Source organism: Aphelocoma coerulescens, assembly GCF_041296385.1.
Source record: "Aphelocoma coerulescens isolate FSJ_1873_10779 chromosome Z unlocalized genomic scaffold, UR_Acoe_1.0 ChrZ, whole genome shotgun sequence".
Classification (NCBI taxonomy): Eukaryota; Metazoa; Chordata; class Aves; order Passeriformes; family Corvidae; genus Aphelocoma; species Aphelocoma coerulescens.
The window spans coordinates 19,412,767-19,420,294 of NW_027184085.1; the positions used below are offsets into that span (position 1 = coordinate 19,412,767).

General features: G+C 42.2%; 2 long non-coding RNA genes across 2 annotated transcripts; one reads left to right on the forward strand and one right to left on the reverse strand.

Annotated features, from left to right (window-relative positions):
• Nucleotides 1–4,017: 4,017 nt before the first annotated feature.
• LOC138103564 (uncharacterized) lies at nt 4,018–5,197 on the reverse strand. Its single transcript, XR_011147755.1, has 2 exons — nt 5,054–5,197; nt 4,018–4,399 (listed from the first exon to the last, which is right to left on the reverse strand). It is a non-coding gene; the product is annotated as an uncharacterized lncRNA (long non-coding RNA).
• Nucleotides 5,198–5,313: 116 nt separating this feature from the next.
• Nucleotides 5,314–6,687, forward strand: LOC138103565 (uncharacterized). Its single transcript, XR_011147756.1, has 2 exons — nt 5,314–5,467; nt 5,577–6,687. It is a non-coding gene; the product is annotated as an uncharacterized lncRNA (long non-coding RNA).
• Nucleotides 6,688–7,528: the final 841 nt, after the last annotated feature.

Here is a 7,528-nt window from a genome sequence, read left to right on the forward strand (position 1 = left end):
CAGTGAAAGCATGTAGTGAAATGGACACTTTCATGCAGTGAAAGCAGCTGCAAGTTCAATGAAAATGGGAGCCTAATTCCCGAGCTTTGGTGGGGTGTGTTTTTGTGTGTGTGGACTGCTGGCACAGAGAGAAGAAATGCTCCAGCACTCCATGGCCAGTTTTCTGGGAGGACGTGAGTCAGACTTAGGCTGTGACCCAGCACACAAATGCAAAGGTACTAACTTCTGAATTAAATGGTGGACGGTGCCTTTGGGAACAGATGGAAGGTTATGGAGTGCAGGGTGGGTGGAGGGGAAAGCAAAGAATACAAGAAAGGGAGAGAGTAGAGAAGAGATAGAAAGAGCTTTAGCAGCAGAAAAAAAGGTCCCTATTCCTTAAAAACATGGGCTATCACTCCATTCCGTGCTTATCTCATAGCAAAGTCCTTCTGTGGCTTTAACTGTGTTTGAGACAGGCAGTCCTTAGAGTGGCTCATAGCAGCATAGATCATGCAATTCTTCTGGAAACAGTATAGTTTTACACAGAAAGTGCTATGTAAAACCCTATGGCAACCAAGCAGGGATTTGGTTAGTGCTGCAGCTTGGCAGTCAACCCCAAGGGACGGTGTAACATCAGCCACAGTTGGCTACTTGGACATGTGTACGTACTCTGGAAAAAAAGGGGCTTTTACCACCACATTTCTCTTTGGGTCAATACCCTCATTTGAAATGATCTTTAGCAGCAAAAGCAGAGTTGGCTTAAGACAACATTGACTAAACAAGATATTCTTCTTTCATCTTCCAGCCTCTCCAGGCTGACACAGAGGAACAGGAAAGAAATTCAGGGAGTGAGTTTCTGGGGGATGTTCTCTGATCATTCCTTTTCCTCTGTTACATAACCCCTAAGTGATGTGTTTTGGTATTTTCAGCTATAAATTCTCAAGACAGATTCCGTGGTAAATTTGCATAATCAAAGGACATGTTTCCCTTTTCATTGTTCAAAGTTAGGGAAAAAAACACCCAAACAAATCTGGGAACTGTTTCACTGTGGTAAAACAGAAACAATGAAGTAAACTACTTTTACAACATCTTCTTAAACTGTTAAATTATTAACAAGGACAGAAAATGGAAAGTAACACCTTTAAAAAAATTACTTTGATGTGTTAAAATGTTAGGAACTATAATTTTCAGACCTGTGTACAGTATTATGTACAGAAAATAATAGTTCTCTCCATTAATTTTTAAATCTTTCTCCAGCCTTAGTCAGGGCGCTGTTTTTCAGGATGTATCATTTGTCTGTTGTTCAAAAGGAAAATGTGGGAAAAGAGAGAAGTAGAGTCATTAGGGGCCAAAGCATGTTTCCACAAAATTATTGGAAGTTTTTTCCATTGTCTTCAGTGGAAGAAAAACAGTGAAAACCAAGACCTCGTAAATTTACCTTCTGTAACTGTTGAGAAAATCAAGCATGACATGGTTTGAGAATAGGAGGCTGCTTGCTCATATGTCCATATTCAAGTAACAAACTTGCTTTTATTTTGAATGAGTATTTCAAAACAGGAGACAGTAATCTTCTGATCACTTACCCTTCTGTCTATAGTGGTATCCCCTGGTTAAAAGAGAGCTGACATAGCAAGTTTTGGGCAAAACCTAAACCTCCTGAATTCAAGTTCTTTGGAGTGACAATATGACTGAGAAAAATTATGTTTTCCCAATAGATTATGCATATAAATATTTTGTTTATTTGCACTTTAGTAGTCTGATCTTGTAATAGTAAGCCTAGTGCTAGGACCCAGTTCTCAGGAAAAAAAAAAAAAAGAAGAAAAAAAAGAAGGAAAAAAAAAAAAGTCTAAACTACTCACACACCTGAAGCTCTAATGGATGTGATTGTGCCCTGGCTTCTCCTGACTCCTGCCCCCGTCCAAGCCCACAGCTGAGCTGTGGGTTCCAGCAACAGCACCATCCACATACCTTGTGCTGTTGGTTTGATGTAACCAAGTTAGAGAGAGGCTACTGAATCAACCTGTTTTGATGCTATAAAAATCTGTCAACAAAATGTCAACTCAGTTCCATCTAAAAACCATCTAAAAACCACAGCAGACATTGCAGCAGAGTAGTGTACGAGGTTGACCAGCCAAGACGAAGTGATGTCATCTACCTGGACTTCTGTAAGGCCTTCGACATGGTCCCTCAAAACATCCTTATCTCCAAATTGGAGAGACATGGATTTGAGGGGTGGTCTTTTCAGTGGATAAGGAATTGGCTGGATGGATGCAGCCAGAGAGTTGCAGTCAATGGCTCTATGTCCAGGTGGAGGCCAGTGATGAGTGGTGTCCCTCAGGGCTGTCTTGAGGCTTGGACTCTTCAGTATCTTTATCAGTGACAGAGACAGTGGGACCGAGTGCACCCTCAGTACATTTGCAGGTGACAGGAAGCTGAGCAGTGCAGGTGACACAATGGAATGATGGGATGCCATCCAGGGGCATCTGGACAAGCTTGAGAAGTGGGTCCATGAGAAATTCATGAAGTTCAACAAGGCCAAAGGCAAGGTGCTGCACCTGGGCTGGGGAAATCCCAGACAAGAGCACAGACTGGGAGATGATCTCACTGAGAGCAGTCCTGCTCCTGAGAAGGACTTGGGGGTGCTGGTGGGTGAGAGGCTGGACATGACCCAGCCATGGGCACTCACAGCCCAGAGAGCCAAACGTGTCCTGGGCTGCATCCAAAGCAGCGCGGCCAGCAGGGCCAGGGAGGGGATTCTGCCCCTCTGCTCTGCTCTGCTGAGACCCCACCTGCAGTGCTGCATCCAGCTCTGGGGTCCCAGCACAGGAAGGACATGGACCTGTTGATGCAGGTCCAGAGGATGCCACAAAAATTATCTGAGGGCTGGAGCACCTCTCCTGTGATGTCACACTGAAAAAGCTGGGGTTGTTCTACATGAAGAAGAGAAACCTCCAGGGAGACCTCATTGCAGCCTTCCAGTACTTGAAGGGGGCTTATAAAAAATGGGGAGAGTGACTTTTTAAGTGGGCAGATAGTGAGAGTACAAGGGGAAAGGCTTTACACTAAAAGAAGACAGATTTAGATTAGACATTAGGAAATATTTTTTATTATGAAGGTAAAACAGGTTGGAACAGGTTGACCAGAAGCATGGAAGTATTAAAGGCCAAGTTGGATGGATCTTTGAGAAACCTCGTCTAGTGGAAGGTATCCCTGCTCATAGTAAGGGAGCTGGAATTAGATGATCTCTAAGACCCCTTCCAACCCAAACCACTCTGGAATTCTATAAATCTCCCAATGGCTAGAAAGAATCAGGAGGAGTCAAAATAAATAACATTATAATTACACTATAACAGTCAAACATAAAGTGATCAAATTTTGCCACCCAGTTCCCAAATGCAGGCAAAAATGGTGTTCCACATTTGCAAATACTTCTGTAAACTGGAGTGATTATTTTTGCCCTCAATTAGTATTTCTTATGTAAGCAGACTTTAAGGGTATTTGAACAATGTACACAGCCCAGACAGCCTGGGACAGGTAAGGTCATAAAATGCATGCAAGAAAGAGTAGCAGAAAAATATTGATTGGCACCACTGGCATTCAAGCAGTGTTTTGGTTTTAGAGAGAGGTGCAAAATTTAAATTTGTTAACCACAAACGCCTTTGATCATCGAGTGAGCGGCCTACACAAGAGGAATATTTAGTGCTGTGTCCCACATACGGCTCCTTAGCAGCCATCCCTTGGAGAGAGCGAATCTCCCCCACTCTTGAAGAAACAACAAACAGTCTGCTTAAGTTTGGAAAAACATGTTTGAATATAGATCATAAATTAATTTTGCTTTGTTATTCCTAAATGTATTTGGAATGGCTAATATTATTCTTCTACACATGTCAGGAAACAAGACCTATAATTCCAGCAGAAATCTTTGGCAAGTATAGAGGGAGAGCTGAATACCCTGTAGAGTCCATGAATATTCTATGGATAGCCAAGTAATCATTCTCCAAATGAAGGTGCTTGTCAGATCAGAACAGTCAGAGCTGATTAAATCATGCTTGTTTTATTGGCATTGTCTCAGCATCACACAGATTAAAGCAGAAACTAGTTTAATAGGACATGTGAACAAGATTTGACTTTTTTCTTTTTTTTCATTAAGCTGATAAAATTGGATGTTGGCAAACAAGTTGTGATTAAGCAGACCTGACTCTAATTGACAAACATGATGGTATTTTAGGATTTTTAACAGGGTTCTCAGGCTTTTCAATGTATTTTTGATGACCAGTTCTCTGTGATGAAGTTCTGCTGAAGGTGATGGCAACGTCCTCCCAGGGCAGAGGTTTGTCCCGACTCTGCTGACCATCTGGACCAAACACAGCTGACGGACGTCAGGTCCGTGTCGGGATGTCAGTTTATACATCTGTGTTAGCTTCAAAATCAGAGCAAGCATAAACATCAATAAGCTTTGTTTGGGAACAGAATATATTTGACAAGATCTTCTTAATGTCAGGTGGGAGCTCCACAAAGTGGCAGTGTCTTTGTCACAACCCTGATTTTTACCTCTCACGTCTGCCTCACTTCTTCATGGGCATTTCCATCTCTCCGCTAATGTCAGGGACAAATACATCTCATAAAGTAAGTCAGGAAGTTACTGAGCAAAGAACAAATGAAATTTCAAAGAAAATCCAGCAATGTAACAATCTGGAAATAAAAACTCCAGAGTTTGCACAGGTGTCATACCCTCTGTTTGAGTTATGAGTCATAGTTCCTTGTCCACAGCACCAAGTTATTTAAGAATCTGCTTCACCAGATACTTGTATCTGGAGTTTTTCTAGAAAGTTTAATGGGCTATGTGTGGGAGACAGATCTTCTTATCTCCAGATTACAGACAGAATTTAACCCAGGTCAACTAGCTGACAGCATTTGAATAAACATCAAGAGCATAAGGCAGCAGAAGACACCAAAAATTCAACAGCATTGCTCACAGCGAGTCTAAAGATGGAATATGAACCCTTTTCAAGAGAGAAATAGTATATCTTCTTAGGCAAGGTAAGAGAGAGAGTGGACAATTTTTAGGACTTACCTTTCCTTCAGCTGGTCTGACCAAGCAGTAAGAAACTTCAAGTCAAAACAAGTCAGACTCAAAGAGGCAGTGATTCAGTCTGAAAGAGACACTGGCCTAAGGTCCAATAAATCATCCTCATTTCCCATCCATTCCTAGACCTCCTCTGCCCTGCAAATGCAGAAGATTTGTTTAATTCTCTGCACCTGGGAACCGTCATGTCTCTCTGCCCTGGCTATTAGTCAGCTTCTCCTCTCCTCTCAGTACCTCTGCCTATTTTATTCATTCTTCCACCTCTGCTCCTTCCCAGCAGACTCACATGAAAATGCTTTATGAGGGAGAGGAGGATGAGAGAAGATGGCACAGGCCATCTTTTTGCTTATTTTCATAAAGCATTTGGAGAGTTAATCTCTGAGGCCTTTTGCCTTGATCCAGGTGAGGTGAAAAATGGTGAATGAGTTGGGAATTTACTGAAAGACTTACTAAAAATATTGCAATACTTGATGTTTTTTCTTACTGAGTACTTCACGTTCATCTTATCTAGCATTTACTGTAGCTATTTCAGCACAGATGAAGATGCTGCCTCCACTGTCTTCCTGAAGAACTGGAGTTTGATTCTTCCTTTTTCATACTGCTCTCATACATGGAATAAGTAATTACAAGTAATTACATGAGCCTCTGACTAAGAGTGTCAAAGTCGTCATGGATGTATCTTGGACTTCGGACTTTGACAAGGTTACACTGAGATAATTTAACTGGTGCAAACACCACTGGCCCTCATGTCATGCACTCCCATTCAGGCTAGATATAAAATGAAATTAGGATATGCTCTCACAAACCCACATAGAGCAGTACTATGCACTGACTACCAGCTGTTTGTTACTCCCCACAATGTAAGGACTATCTCCCTAAGCCAAAGCAGGTGCTGAACTGAAACAAGCACCTCCATACAGAGGGATACTCAACCATCTGAACCACCATGTTTTAAAGATATAATAACTGGTGTTGTCATAAGGCTGTAGGTGGACAAGATTTGATGCATTGGCAAAAAATGAACTATGACTGTTTAGGCCCTCACATATGCCAAGCCCAGCTAATGGTTTTTAAAAATACTCTTGCTGGGTGGTGAGGGACAACTTTGTGAAGTAAATAGTCCTTTAGTATAAGTTTCTCAGAGGCTATATACAGCACTGCGTTATTCGGCAATGTCTTTCACACAAATTACATCATCTTTAATTTGTTGCACTTGCTTTGCCCTGAGGGCACTGAGAGATCCCTGTGTTGTGCTTTACTGCCACTCATGAGGGTTTATGTCCTGCTCTGACTCCTAACGGGCCATTCACCTGGCCATCCCATCTGGGACCTTTTCAAAGCTTCGTCCTTTGCTTCTCTGTGCCAGGGAACTGCAAGTCCCATTGGAGGAGAGCAGCCCTATCTCTTCCATTTCATTCTCTCAGTGAAACTGCAAGTGACTGGCTCAGTGAACTTCCAGAAGGAGCTCTCACAAGGCCAGTCAGCAAAACAGAAGGAAGGGATCACATTTAAAGTCCAGATGCCCATCACACAGGCTGTTTGGTGAGATTTGAATGGAAGCTAGCTGTTTTCTCAAGGAAAAGGATACCAGAGCACCCTCTTTGTTCTTGTTCCCTGCTACAGTTGGAGATTTGAGGTGTACCTGTAAAGCTTTTGTCTCCTGAAGCTGGGTGTACACCAACAGTGTGCTATGGGATAGACTTCCATTTATTATGGTATAGAAGGATAGGGGCACAAGGAGGGTCCTGGATATATTTTGATGAGGTGACTCTCACCATATTCTAAGTGCTGCTGGAGCAGCTGAAGCCTCAAATGTTGCCTGAGAATATATTATTTGTTCTTTCCTGACAGGAACCAAATATAGGGCTGGCAGGATAAAGATACATTGAAATGGTTCTCATGGAAACCAGGTGAAAAAATAGCATAGAAAGTAGCTGAAGGGGACACTGGAGAAAACTGAATAATAGTGACAGGTAGATGCTAATTGCCAATCAAAATTTAATTGAGATAAACAGCTGTTTTTCCACCACTGTTAGTAGGAATGAGTCAGGATAAGTGTGAAAATCAACGAGTATGCACAACAGTTTTGTCAACAGAGGTGATGTGAGACAGTTTTAGTGTTTTCGGTGCAGACAGAAAAACCAAAGGGGGGAGAATACTGAGGCAAGCTGAGAAGACCAGAGGAGGAGAGTCAAGCTGGCAAAATGAAGAGGCCTTGGTTCAGAGAGTCAACTGAATAGAATATGGGGGACCAAAGATAAAAAGACAGAGTAACTAGAAAAATCAGGACACAAATAACACACCTCACAGACATAAAGGGAGCTGGGTGGTTCAAAAAGATTTGACATGGCAATGACCAAATAACTTAGGCCATGAAAGTCCTTGAAGCCTCAGACAATATCTCAAACCCACCTGGGACAGTGTTCCCATTGAAAATTAGTTGGGTTAAGAAGCTCCTAACCG